Genomic DNA, 15,000 nt, shown 5'->3' with positions numbered 1-15,000 from the left:
GAGTATCCTGTCTACCTGTTCACCGGATTACTGTAGTATCCTGTCTACCTGTTCACCTGATTACTGTCATATCCTGTCTACCTGTTTACCTGATTACTGTAGTATCATGTCTACCTGTTCACCTGATTACTGTATTATCCTGTCTACCTGTTCACCTGATTACTGTAGTATCCTGTCTACCTGTTCACCTGATTACTGTAGTATCCTGTCTACCTGTTCACCTGATTACTGTAGTATCCTGTCTACCTGTTCACCTGATTACTGTAGTATCCTGTCTACCTGTTCACCTGATTACTGTAGTATCCTGTCTACCTGTTCACCTGATTACTGTAGTATCCTGTCTACCTGTTCACCTGATTACTGTAGTATCCTGTCTACCTGTTCACCTGATTACTGTAGTATCCTGTCTACCTGTTCACCTGATTACTGTAGTATCCTGTCTACCTGTTCACCTGATTACTGTCGTATCCTGTCTACCTGTTCACCTGATTACTGTAGTATCCTGTCTACCTGTTCACCTGATTACTGTCGTATCCTGTGTACCTGTTCACCTGATTACTGTCGTATCCTGTCTACCTGTTCACCTGATTACTGTAGTATCCTGTCTACCTGTTCACCTGATTACTGTAGTATCCTGTCTACCTGTTCACCTGATTACTGTAGTATCCTGTCTACCTGTTCACCTGATTACTGGAGTATCCTGTCTACCTGTTCACCGGATTACTGTAGTATCCTGTCTACCTGTTCACCTGATCACTGTCATATCCTGTCTACCTGTTTACCTGATTACTGTAGTATCCTGTCTACCTGTTCACCTGATTACTGTAGTATCCTGTCTACCTGTTCACCTGATTACTATAGTATCCTGTCTACCTGTTCACCTGATTACTGTAGTATCCTGTCTACCTGTTCACCTGATTACTGTCGTATCCTGTCTACCTGTTCACCTGATTACCTGTAGATTACTCCTGTCTACCTGTTCACCTGATTACTGTCGTATCCTGTGTACCTGTTCACCTGATTACTGTCGTATCCTGTCTACCTGTTCACCTGATTACTGTAGTATCCTGTCTACCTGTTCACCTGATTACTGTAGTATCCTGTCTACCTGTTCACCTGATTACTGTAGTATCCTGTCTACCTGTTCACCTGATTACTGTAGTATCTTGTCTACCTGTTCACCTGATTACTGTAGTATCCTGTCTACCTGTTCACCTGATTACTGTAGTATCCTGTCTACCTGTTCACCTGATTACTGTAGTATCCTGTCTACCTGTTCACCTGATTACTGTAGTATCCTGTCTACCTGTTCACCTGATTACTGTAGTATCCTGTCTACCTGTTCACCGGATTACTGTAGTATCCTGTCTACCTGTTCACCTGATTACTGTCGTATCCTGTCTACCTGTTCACCTGATTACTGTAGTATCCTGTCTACCTGTTCACCTGATTACTGTCGTATCCTGTCTACCTGTTCACCTGATTACTGCCGTATCCTGTCTACCTGTTCACCTGATTATGGTAGTATCTTGTCTACCTGTTCACCTGATTACTGTAGTATCCTGTCTACCTGTTCACCTGATTACTGTAGTATCCTGTCTACCTGTTCACCTGATTACTGTAGTATCTTGTCTACCTGTTCACCTGATTACTGTAGTATCCTGTCTACCTGTTCACCTGATTACTGTCGTATCCTGTACCTGTTCACCTGATTACTGTCGTATCCTGTCTACCTGTTCACCTGATTACTGTTGTATCCTGTCTACCTGTTCACCTGATTACTGTCGTATCCTGTCTACCTGTTCACCTGATTACTGTAGTATCCTGTCTACCTGTTCACCTGATTACTGTCGTATCCTGTCTACCTGTTCACCTGATTACTGTAGTATCCTGTCTACCTGTTCACCTCGCTCTCCTTACAGCCAACCTGCAATTACTCTACATCTCCTTCCAACCTGCAATTAGTCTACACCTCTGTCCAACCTGCAATTAGTCTACACCTCTGTCCAACCTGCAATTAGTCTACACCTCTGTCCAACCTCCAATTACTCTACACTAATTCAGCCTACAGCAGCAGCCAATGTGTGGTGTTCAATGCAGGTCTACATTCCATTAAACTTTGGATAAAAACATGCAGGGCTTGACATTAACCTGTTTATCTACTTATCCTGTAGACAAGGAGGTGGCTGAAAATGTTGTTGTGTTTTTTTAATGCAAGAAAACACTTTACTAAATAAAATGAATTATTATTCCCATACCATTATTACAGAGAATCTGACAATTGATGCTACCCTCTGCCTATTGGCTACTTAGCTTTATTCAAGTCTGTGTCAAAATACAACACTGCCCCTTTAAGACAAAAAAAATCTCTTTACCTGGGCCAGCAGGTAGTCTAGTGGTTAGAGCGTTGGGCCTGTAACCGAATCTGTCCTTCTGCCCCCTGAACAAGGCAGTTAACCCGCTGTTCCTAGGCTGTCGTTCTGCCCCTGAACAAGGCAGTTAACCCGCTGTTCCTAGGCTGTCGTTCTGCCCCTGAACAAGGCAGTTAACCCACTGTTCCTAGGCTGTTGTTCTGACCCTGAATAAGGTAGTTAACCCGCTGTTCCTAGACTGTCGTTCTGCCCCCTGAACAAGGCAGTTAACCCACTGTTCCTAGGCTGTCGTTCTGACCCTGAACAAGGCAGTTAACCCACTGTTCCTAGGCTGTCGTTCTGCCCCTGAACAAGGCAGTTAACCCACTGTTCCTAGGCTGTTGTTCTGACCCTGAACAAGGTAGTTAACCCGCTGTTCCTAGACTGTCGTTCTGCCCCCTGAACAAGGCAGTTAACCCACTGTTCCTAGGCTGTCGTTCTGACCCTGAACAAGGCAGTTAACCCACTGTTCCTAGGCTGTCGTTCTGACCCTGAACAAGGCAGTTAACCCGCTGTTCCTAGGCTGTTGTTCTGACCCTGAACAAGGTAGTTAACCCGCTGTTCCTAGACTGTCGTTCTGCCCCCTGAACAAGGCAGTTAACCCACTGTTCCTAGGCTGTCGTTCTGACCCTGAACAAGGCAGTTAACCCACTGTTCCTAGGCTGTCGTTCTGACCCTGAACAAGGCAGTTAACCCACTGTTCCTAGGCTGTCGTTCTGCCCCTGAACAAGGCAGTTAACCCACTATTCCTAGGCTGTCGTTCTGACCCTGAACAAGGCAGTTAACCCGCTGTTCCTAGGCTGTCGTTCTGCCCCCTGAACAAGGCAGTTAACCCACTGTTCCTAGGCTGTCGTTCTGACCCTGAACAAGGCAGTTAACCCACTGTTCCTAGGCTGTCGTTCTGCCCCCTGAACAAGGCAGTTAACCCGCTGTTCCTAGGCTGTCGTTCTGCCCCCTGAACAAGGCAGTTAACCCACTGTTCCTAGGCTGTCGTTCTGACCCTGAACAAGGCAGTTAACCCACTGTTCCTAGGCCGTCATTGAAAATAAGAATTTGATCTTAACTGACTTGACTAGTTAAATGAAGGTTCAATTGACATTTTCAAAGATATGGAGAAATGCTCACATCTTGTGCTCTTGTAGGAATCACTCCCACATTGCTGACTATAAATAATCTATATCAAATAACTCACAAACTAGCAAAGGATATGAACAAATGTACACACATTACCACATGCACCTCTCGCTTTGATCTCAAAACAAGATCTGTCCACACGCACAGCTTAGAGGGAACATTGCCTCTGTCTCTCCTCAACCCAATCAGCCCTCAAGCCTGTCTCTCCTCAACCCAGTCAGCCCTCGAGCCTGTCTCTCCTCCCCTTGATTTCCACTCATCCTCCCATCCCCTCAAACGTATTTATTTTGTCTCCCCTTTCATCCTCCCCTCACCCCTTGGCCCCTGCTCCTCTTCCCCTTCCCTGTCTTCCCTATCCTCGCTTTCTACTCACCATATTCACCCCTCAACCCCTGCCTCTCAAATCAAATCAAATCATCTTTTTTTATTTGTCATGTGAGCCGAATACAACAGGTGTAGACCTTACAGTGAAATAAGGTCAAGAAATTAACAACAGCAAAAAGACATTTGAAAAAAGAGTAGCAAGGCTATATACAGACACCTGTTAGTCAGGCTTATTGAGGTAGTATGTACATGAATGTATAGTTAAAGTGACTATGCATATAAGATAAACAGAGAGTAGCAGCAGTGTAAAAGAGGGTTTGGGGGGGCACAGAATACAAATAGTCCGGGTAACCATTTGGTTACCTGTTCAGGAGTCTTATGGCTTGGGGGTAAGAACTGTTGAGACACCTTTTTGTCCTAGACTTGGCACTCCGGTACCGTCTATGACTGGGGTCTATGACTGGGGTGGCTGGGGTCTTTGACAATTTTTAGGGCCTTCCTCTGACACAGTTTCCACCTAATTTTTCAGTTTCCACCTCATTTTGTTGGCAGTGTGCACATAGCCTGTCTTCTCTTGAGAGCCATGTCTGCCTACGGCGACCTTTCTCAATAGCAAGGCTCTGCTCACTGAGTCTGTACATAGTCAAAGTGTCACGACGTCCGTCGAAGTCGGGCTTTCTCAATAGCAAGGCTCTGCTCACTGAGTCTGTACATAGTCAAAGTGTCACGACGTCTGTCGAAGTCGGGCTTTCTCAATAGCAAGGCTCTGCTCACTGAGTCTGTACATAATCAAAGTGTCACGACGTCCGTCGATGTCGGGCTTTCTCAATAGCAAGGCTCTGCTCACTGAGTCTGTACATAGTCAAAGTGTCACGACGTCCGTCGAAGTAGGGCTCTCTCCTCGTTCGGGCGGCGCCCGGCGTCGCCGTTCTTCTAGCCATCATCGATCCACTTTTCATTTTCCATGTGTTTTGTCTTGTCACCTGGTTTCAATTCCCTCAATTACTTGTTGTATATATAACCCTCTGTTCCCCCCATGGCTTTGTGTGGGATTGTTTATTGTAAGTGCATGTGCACGTTTTCTCTGGTGTGCGACGAGTTTTGTACCCATTTGTTTGTTGTTCTGGTTTCCGGTGGTTTTATGTATAAAACTGCTCTGTTGATTACCCAGTTTTGCTCTCCTGCGCCTGACTTCCCTGCCGCCAGTTACGCGCTCCCTTACACAAGACTTTCCTTAAGTTTGGGTCAGTCACAGTGGTCAGGTGTTCTTCTCTCTGGTTAGGGCCAAATAGCATTCTAGTTTGCTCTGTTTTTTTTTGTTAATTCTTTCCAATGCGTCAAGTAATTCTCTTTTTGTTTTCTCATGATTTGGTTGGGTCTAATTGTGCTGCTGTCCTGGGGCTCTGTGGGGTATTTTTGTGTTTGTGAACAGAGCCTCAGGACCAGCTTGCTCAGGGGACTCTTCTCCAGGTTCATCTCTCTGTACACGGAGGATATTTTTGCAGAATTCTGCATGCAGTCTCAATTTGGTGTTTGTCCCATTTTGTGAATTCTTGGTTGGTGAGCGGGCCCCAGACCTCACAACCATAAAGTACAATGGATTCTATGACTGATTCAAGTATTTTTTGCCAGATCCTAATAGGTATGTTGAATTTATTGTTCCTTTTGATGGCATAGAATGCCCTTCTTGCCATGTCTCTCAGATAGTTCACAGTTTTGTGGAAGTTACAGTTGGCGCTGATGTTTAGGCCGAAGTATGTTTTTTTTGTGTGCTCTCGTCCAACAGTGTCTAGATGGAATTTATATTTGTGGTCCTGTCAACTGGACCTATTCGGAACACCATTATTTTGGTCTTACTGAGATTTACTGTCAGGGCCCAGGTCTGACAGAATCTGTGCAGAATATCTAGGTGCTGCTGTAGGTGCTCCTTGGTTGGGGACAGAAGCACCAGATCATCAGCAAACATTTGATTTCTGATTCCAGTAGGGTGAGGCCGGGTGCTGCAGACTGTTCTAGTGCCCGTGCCAATTCGTTGATATATATGTTGAAGTGCGTGGGGCTTAAGCTGCATCCCTGTCTAACCCCACAGTAAACTGCATCCATTCCTCACCCCCCCCCGCATGGTTGAAAGGTTTTACCAATTTTATCAGCACACTTGTTTGTGTACATGGATTTAAAATGTCATATATTTTTCCCCCAACACCCCTTTCCATCAATTTGTATAGCAGAACCTCATGCCAAATTGTGTTGAACGATTTTTTGAAATCAACAAAGCAAGACTTTGCCTTTGTTTTGGTTTGTTTGTTTTTCAATTAGGGTGTGTAGGGTGAGTATGTGGTCTGTCGTACGTTCATTTGGTAAAAAGCCAATTTTACATTTGCTCAGTACATTGTTTTCACTGAGGAAATGTACAAGTCTGCTGTTAATGATAATGCAGAGGATTTTAACAAGGTTGCTGTTGATGCATATCTCACGGTAGTTATTGGGGTCAAATTTGTCTCCTCTTTTTGGATTGGGGTGATCAGTCCTTGGTTGAATTTTGTCCTGTAGTTCATTCAATGTAATTGGAGAATCCAGTGGGTTCTGGTAGTCTTTAAGATCAGTCCTTGGTTGAATTTTGTCCTGTAGTTCATTCAATGTAATTGGAGAATCCAGTGGGTTCTGGTAGTCTTTAAGATCAGTCCTTGGTTGAATTTTGTCCTGTAGTTCATTCAATGTAATTAGAGAATCCAGTGGGTTCTGGTAGTCTTTAAGATCAGTCCTTGGTTGAATTTTGTCCTGTAGTTCATTCAATGTAATTGGATAATCCAGTGGGTTCTGGTCTTTAATAGTTGATTCTAAGATTTATATTTGATCATGTATATGTTTTTGCTGTTTTGTCTTTGTTATAGAGCCAAAAAGAAATGGTTTATCCATGCATCTCCTTTTCGGATAGATAACTCTTTTATAGTTTTTGTTTGTTTAGTGTTTTCCAATTTTCCAAGAAGTGGTTCGATTCTATGGATTCTTCATTTACATTGAGCTGATTTCTGACATGCTGTTCCTTCTTTTCCGTTGTGTATTTCTGTGTTGTTTTAGTGATTCACCATAGTGAAGCTGTAGGCTCAGGTTTTCTGGGTCTCTGTGTTTTTGGTTGGATAGGTTTCTCAATTTCTTTCTTAGGCTTTTGCATTCTTCATCAAACCATTTGTCAATGTTGTTCATTTTCTTAGGTTGTCTGCTTAACATTTTGGGATTTGATAGTGAAGCTGAGAGGTCAAATATACTATTTAGGTTTTCTACTGCCAAGTTTACACCTTCACTGTTACAGTGGAACATTTTGTCCAGGAAGTTGTCTAAAAGGGAATGAATTTGTTGTTTCCTAATTGTTTTTGGTAGATTTCCACACCATTTTCCTTCCATCTATAGCATTTCTTAATATTATTCAGTTCCTTTGGCTTTGATGCCTCATGATTGAGCACAGCTCTGTTCAAGAAGAGCGTGATTTGCTGTGATCTGATTGGATTATCAGTGTGCTGACTGTGAACGCTCTAAGAGACTCTGGGTTGAGGTCAGTGATAAAGTAGTCTACAGTACTACTGCCAAGAGATGAGCTATAGCTGTACCTACCATAGGAGTCCCCTCGAAGCCTACCACTGACTATGGACATACCCAGCGTCTGACAGAGCTGCAGGTGTTGTGACCCGTATTTGTTGGTTATGTTGTCATAGATGTGTCTAGGGGGGGAAATGGGAGAGGGAATGCTGTCACCTCCAGGTAGGTGTTTGTCACCCTGTGTGCTGAGGGTGTCCGATTCTTGTCCAGTTCTGGCATTTAGTTTGCCACAGACTAGTACCGACTAGTACATGGGCCTGGAAATTGTTGATCTCCCCCTCTAGGATGGAGAAGCTGTCATCGTTAAAGTATGAGGATTCTATTGGGGTGATATAGGTAGCACACAAGGACATTTTTCTCTGTTGAGATAATTTCCATATTAATTTCTAGCCAGATGTAAAATGTTCCTGTTTTGACAAATTTGTGGGCTAGGTCTGCTCTATACCAAATTAGCATACCCCCTGAGTCTCTTCCCTGTTTCACACCTGGTAGTTTGGTGGAAGGGACTACCAGCTCCCTGTAACCTAGAGGGCAACCAGTGGGTCAATCTCCTCTATACCATGTTTCTTGTAGGATGACAATGTCTGTATTTCCAATTTCTTTGGTGAAGTCCAGGTTCCTGCTCTTTAATTAACTTAAGCCAAAGGCAGATGACCTCAGACCTTGTATATTCCAGGATCAGACAGTAAAAGTTTTGTGTTCCATAGTGTCTAGTGTTCCAGGGCCTAGTGTTTGTCCTCTGACAACAGCTCCAGGGCCTAATGTTTGTCCTCTGACAACAGCTCCAGGACATGTCTAGTGTTTGTCCTCTGACAACAGCTCCAGGGCCTAATGTCTGTCCTCTGACAACAGCTCCAGGGCCTAGTGTTTGTCCTCTGACAACAGCTCCAGGGCCTAGTGTTTATCCTCTGACAACAGCTCCAGGGCCTAGTGTTTGTCCTCTGACAACAGCTCCAGGACCTAATGTTTGTCCTCTGACAACAGCTCCAGGGCCTAGTGTTTGTCCTCTGACAACAGCTCCAGGGCCTAGTGTTTGTCCTCTGACAACAGCTCCAGGGCCTAGTGTTTGTCCTCTGACAACAGCTCCAGGGCCTAGTGTCTGTCCTCTGACAAAAGCTCCAGGGCCTAGTGTTTGTCCTCTGACAACAGCTCCAGGGCCTAGTGTTTGTCCTCTGACAACAGCTCCAGGGCCTAGTGTTTGTCCTCTGACAACAGCTCCAGGGCCTAGTGTTTGTCCTCTGACAACAGCTCCAGGGCCTAGTGTTTGTCCTCTGACAACAGCTCCAGGGCCTAGTGTTTGTCCTCTGACAACAGCTCCAGGGCCTAGTGTCTGTCCTCTGACAACAGCTCCAGGGCCTAGTGTTTGTCCTCTGACAACAGCTCCAGGGTCTAGTGTCTGTCCTCTGACAACAGCTCCAGGGCCTAGTGTTTGTCCTCTGACAACAGATCCAGGGCCTAGTGTCTGTCCTCTGACAACAGCTCCAGGGCCTAGTGTTTGTCCTCTGACAACAGCTCCAGGGTCTAGTGTTTGTCCTCTGACAACAGCTCCAGGGCCTAGTGTCTGTCCTCTGACAACAGCTCCAGGGCCTAGTGTTTGTCCTCTGACAACAGCTCCAGGGCCTAGTGTCTGTCCTCTGACAACAGCTCCAGGGCCTAGTGTTTGTCCTCTGACAACAGCTCCAGGGCCTAGTGTTTGTCCTCTGACAACAGCTCCAGGGCCTAGTGTTTGTCCTCTGACAACAGCTCCAGGGCCTAGTGTCTGTCCTCTGACAAAAGCTCCAGGGCCTAGTGTTTGTCCTCTGACAACAGCTCCAGGGCCTAGTGTTTGTCCTCTGACAACAGCTCCAGGGCCTAGTGTTTGTCCTCTGACAACAGCTCCAGGGCCTAGTGTTTGTCCTCTGACAACAGCTCCAGGGCCTAGTGTCTGTCCTCTGACAACAGCTCCAGGGCCTAGTGTTTGTCCTCTGACAACAGCTCCAGGGTCTAGTGTCTGTCCTCTGACAACAGCTCCAGGGCCTAGTGTTTGTCCTCTGACAACAGCTCCAGGGCCTAGTGTCTGTCCTCTGACAACAGCTCCAGGGCCTAGTGTTTGTCCTCTGACAACAGCTCCAGGGCCTAGTGTTTGTCCTCTGACAACAGCTCCAGGGCCTAGTGTTTGTCCTCTGACAACAGCTCCAGGGCCTAGTGTCTGTCCTCTGACAACAGCTCCAGGGCCTAGTGTCTGTCCTCTGACAACAGCTCTAGGGCCTAGTGTTTGTCCTCTGATAACAGCTCCAGGGCCTAGTGTTTGTCCTCTGACAATGAGGAGTCAATGAGATGCACAATCTCTGGTTTTTGTGTGTCCTCAGTGGATGTGTGTGTGGGGGGGGGGGGATGTCCTGCTCTCTGTCACACCTCAGCTTTCTGACTATGGCTTCTCTGGGGGAGTGTCCTGCTCTCTGTCACACCTCAGCTTTCTGACTATGGCTTCTCTGGGGGAGTGTCCTGCTCTCTGTCACACCTCAGCTTTCTGACTATGGCTTCTCTGGGGGAGTGTCCTGCTCTCTGTCACACCTCAGCTTTCTGACTATGGCTTCTCTGGGGGAGTGTCCTGCTCTCTGTCACACCTCAGCTTTCTGACTATGGCTTCTCTGGGGGAGTGTCCTGCTCTCTGTCACACCTCAGCTTTCTGACTATGGCTTCTCTGGGGGAGTGTCCTGCTCTCTGTCACACCTCAGCTTTCTGACTTCGTCCTTCGGGGCCACGTGTGCCTCTTCAAGTTCTCTCCCCTCAGTCTGTAGAGCAGCCAGGGGGGGGGGGGTTGTGCTGGTCTGTTTTGTGGGTTTGTTCTGTCTGGATTGTGTGGACTAGCTCTCTGAGCTCCACCATGTCTCTCTCCATCTATGTGAATGTATCCCTCTCAATGATGGAGGAGCAGTGCAGTTGTGGGACCTGGGTGTGTTCAGTGCTGGGGGCTGGGGGTGGAGGGGGGGGGTGACTATCCTCGTCTGCAGGACAGTTTGAAGAGTTGTGATCAGACTCACTCAGGATGTGGAAGTCGTCACAGAGAGAGATATTGTCCTGCTCTGCTCTCTCTTTGATTCTGTAAAAGTCCTGCTGGAACTGCATGAGGAGGCCCTGCACCATTACACTTTGACAGAGGTTGTTTACAGTTCCTCAATGTCTAGCATTCTGAGTTTCCATCCTGGGCCAATACGCTCTGTCTTGTCAGTAGTGTGTTATTATAGCACTGTGCTATGCCAGGGGATGGTCTGTGTGGACAATTAGCAGTAACAGTCAGCAAATAGTTTCTCCGGATTGTCCTCGAGGAGCGTGTTTTTGTACTTTATTCCTTGCAGTGTTATTTGTTGTATTGTAATGACCTCTGGACAGGGATTGGTGCTTCAAAGGCCTCTGCATTGGGGGGGGCTGTTAAACTCTCCTGCCATTGGTGGGTTGAAGACTTTTCACACATCTGACTTCACACTTCAGTGCTAACTGAAGGTGCCGCTAGGTCTGATCTGTCCCGGCACCTTGGTAGCTTAGAATACTTATTTACTTAGCTTGATATAACACAATTACCTAGAGATAGTTATATTTTACTTTTGAGCTTTGGAAGTAGCTTCAGACTGAATATTACTCACTCAGTTTTGTGTTGGATGATATTTCCAGGTTCTTCTGTGTTTCTTCTGCAGGTTTTGGTTTGTTTTTTTCTTGATAGTCCATGGTATTTATAGTATAATAGTTCATTCAGGTAATTTTGTCCAAAATCCAGATTTTAAGTAAGGTGTCCCAACTCCGGCCGAGGGTGGCTCCCCTGCCTGTTTGGGCGGCGCTCGGCGGTCGTCGTCACCGGCCTAGTAGCCGCCACCGATCCCTTTTCCCTTGTCTGTTGGTTTAGTCATATTAGTTGCACCTGTTTCTTTGTGTTTCTTGATTTCTGGTCTATGTCAGCCTGTTTGGCCCGCTGGGGTTTGTGCGGGATTATTTTGTGTTCACTGTGGGTGTTGGATGTATATTCTCTCTGGATCGTTTTGCCCTATGTGCTTGGGCGGGTCAGGGTTTCTGCGCCCTGTGCTTGGGCGGGTCAGGGTTTCTGCGCCCTGTGTTTGGCGTGACCGTTTATGTGCCGGAGAGAATAAATGGTCTGTTATTGAACCCTCTGCTCTCTGCGCCTGACTCCTACCTTCCACACCTAGTAACCCCTCTGCTCTCTGCGCCTGACTCCTACCTTCCACACCTAGTAACCCCTCTCTCTCTGCTGACTCCTCTGCGCCTGACTCCTACCTTCCACACCTAGTAACCCCTCTGCTCTCTGCGCCTGACTCCTACCTTCCACACCTAGTAACCCCTCTGCTCTCTGCGCCTGACTCCTACCTTCCACACCTAGTAACCCCTCTGCTCTCTGCGCCTGACTCCTACCTTCCACACCTAGTAACCCCTCTGCTCTCTGCGCCTGACTCCTACCTTCCACACCTAGTAACCCCTCTGCTCTCTGCGCCTGACTCCTACCTTCCACACCTAGTAACCCCTCTGCTCTCTGCTCTCCTACCTTCCACACCTAGTAACCCCTCTGCTCTCTGCGCCTGACTCCTACCTTCCACACCTAGTAACCCCTCTGCTCTCTGCGCCTGACTCCTACCTTCCACACCTAGTAACCCCTCTGCTCTCTGCGCCTGACTCCTACCTTCCACACCTAGTAACCCCTCTGCTCTCTGCCTGACTCCTACCTTCCACACCTAGCTCTCTGCGCCTGACTCCTACCTTCCACCCTAGTAACCCCTCTGCTCTCTGCTGACTCCTACCTTCCACACCTAGTAACCCCTCTGCTCTCTGCGCCTGACTCCTACCCCTCTGCTCTCTGCGCCTGACTCCTACCTTCCACACCTAGTAACCCCTCTGCTCTCTGCGCCTGACTCTACCTTCCACACCTAGTAACCCCTCTGCCTGACTCCTACCTTCCACACCTAGTAACCCCTCTGCTCTCTGCGCCTGACTCCTACCTTCCACACCTAGTAACCCCTCTGCTCTCTGCGCCTGACTCCTACCTTCCACACCTAGTAACCCCTCTGCTCTCTGCGCCTGACTCCTACCTTCCACACCTAGTAACCCCTCTGCTCTCTGCGCCTGACTCCTACCTTCCACACCTAGTAACCCCTCTGCTCTCTGCGCCTGACTCCTACCTTCCACACCTAGTAACCCCTCTGCTCTCTGCGCCTGACTCCTACCTTCCACACCTAGTAACCCCTCTGCTCTCTGCGCCTGACTCCTACCTTCCACACCTAGTAACCCCTCTGCTCTCTGCGCCTGACTCCTACCTTCCACACCCCTCTGTAACCCCCTCTGCTCTCTGCGCCTGACTCCTACCTTCCACACCTAGTAACCCCTCTGCTCTCTGCGCCTGACTCCTACCTTCCACACCTAGTAACCCCTCTGCTCTCTGCGCCTGACTCCTACCTTCCACACCTAGTAACCCCTCTGCTCTCTGCGACTCTACCTTCCACACCTAGTACCCCTTCCACACCTAGTAACCCCTCTGCTCTCTGCGCCTGACTCCTACCTTCCACACCTAGTAACCCGTGACATTTGATTTGATCTACATTTATTGATCTACATTTATCTCTCTCTCTCTCTCTACCTCTCTCTGTCTCTACCTCTCTCTCTCTCTACCTCTCTCTCTCTCTACCTCTCTACCTCTCTCTCTACCTCTCTCTCTACCTCTCTCTCTACCTCTCTCTCTCTCTCTACCTCTCTCTACCTTCTACCTCTCTCTCTGCGCCTGACTCCTACCTCTCTCTCTTTCTACCTCTCTCTCTCTGCTCTACCTCTCTCTACCTCTCTCTCTACCTCCTCTCTACCTCTCTCTCTACCTCTACCTCTCTACTCTCTCTCTCTCTCCTCTCTCTACCTCTCTCTCTCTCTACCTCTCTCTCTCTCTCTCTACCTCTCTCTCTCTCCTCTCTCTCTCTCTCTCTCTCTCTACCTCTCTACCTCTCTCTCTACCTCTCTCTCTACCTCTCTCTCTCTCTCCTCTACTCTCTCTCCTCTCTCTCTACCTCTCTCTCTACCTCTCTACCTCTCTCTCTACCTCTCTCTCTACCTCTCTCCTCCTCTACTCTCTCTCTACCTCTCTACCTCTCTCTCTACCTCTCTCTCTCTACCTCTCTACCTCTCTACCTCTCTACCTCTCTACCTCTCTCTCTACCTCTCTCTCTACCTCTCTCTCTCTACCTCTCTACCTCTCTCTCTACCTCTCTCTCTACCTCTCTCTCTCTACCTCTCTACCTCTCTCTCTACCTCTCTCTCTACCTCTCTCTCTACCTCTCTACCTCTCTACTCTCTACCTCTCTCCTCTCTCTACCTCTCTACCTCTCTCCTCTCTCTCTCCTCTCTCTCTACCTCTCTCTCTACCTCTCTACCTCTCTCTCTACCTCTCTACCACCTCTCTACCTCTCTACCTCTCTCTCTACCTCTCTCTCTACCTCTCTCCTCTCTCCTCTCTCTCTCTCTCTCTCTACCTCTCTACCTCTCTACCTCTCTCTCTACCTCTCTCTCTACCTCTCTACCTCTCTCTCTACCTCTCTCTCTACCTCTCTCTCTCTACCTCTCTCTCTCTCTACCTCTCTACCTCTCTCTCTACCTCTCTCTCTCTACCTCTCTACCTCTCTACCTCTCTACCTCTCTACCTCTCTCTCTACCTCTCTCTCTACCTCTCTCTCTCTCTACCTCTCTACCTCTCTCTCTACCTCTCTCTCTACCTCTCTACCTCTCTACCTCTCTACCTCTCTCTCTACCTCTCTCTCTACCTCTCTCTCTCTACCTCTCTACCTCTCTCTCTACCTCTCTCTCTCTCTACCTCTCTACCTCTCTCTCTACCTCTCTCTCTACCTCTCTCTCTCTACCTCTCTACCTCTCTCTCTACCTCTCTACCTCTCTACCTCTCTACCTCTCTCTCTACCTCTCTCTCTACCTCTCTCTCTACCTCTCTCTCTACCTCTCTACCTCTCTACCTCTCTACCTCTCTCTCTACCTCTCTCTCTACCTCTCTCTCTCTACCTCTCTCTCTCTACCTCTCTCTCTCTCTCAAAGTCTGTGTCGTTTTTCTCATCAAAGTGAAGTTGATCCAATGCTTTAAAAACCTTAGTTAAACCCTTCTAAGATAACTCTGATCTTGCTCCTTAGATAACACACACCTCAGATAGCAGACGTCACACACACACGCACATCTCTCACTGTCGCAAAATGAGAGAAAATAGCATCTAATAGCTAGATAACACCTCGTACTGTTTGCATCGCGGTCTGCTAGAACTGTTGCTGTCGCTGTTTTCTTTGAATTAGCTCACAAGCAACACATCATGAAGAGAGAAACATATTTATATAACAGATGAATAACAGAGTGAATATTTAATGTCTTGGGGTTTCTATCTTCTAGCTTAGGTCCTTGGCCTGATGATCACGTCATGATAAATATTAAACATAGACACACACACACAAAAACACACACACACACAAATCACTGTTGAATAACTGTCCCAAGAATCGCATCACATAGCAGTTA

General features: G+C 47.4%; 1 protein-coding gene across 1 annotated transcript in view; it reads right to left on the bottom strand.

Annotated features, from left to right (window-relative positions):
• LOC115143522 (copine-5-like) overlaps positions 1-15,000 on the bottom strand; it is a 372,435-nt gene that overhangs the window by 246,809 nt on the left and 110,626 nt on the right.

Source organism: Oncorhynchus nerka, linkage group LG15 (genome assembly GCF_034236695.1).
Source record: "Oncorhynchus nerka isolate Pitt River linkage group LG15, Oner_Uvic_2.0, whole genome shotgun sequence".
Taxonomy (NCBI): Eukaryota; Metazoa; Chordata; class Actinopteri; order Salmoniformes; family Salmonidae; genus Oncorhynchus; species Oncorhynchus nerka.
The sequence above is the reverse complement of the archived record's forward strand: the minus strand, read 5'-3'. Positions and strand labels throughout refer to the sequence as shown.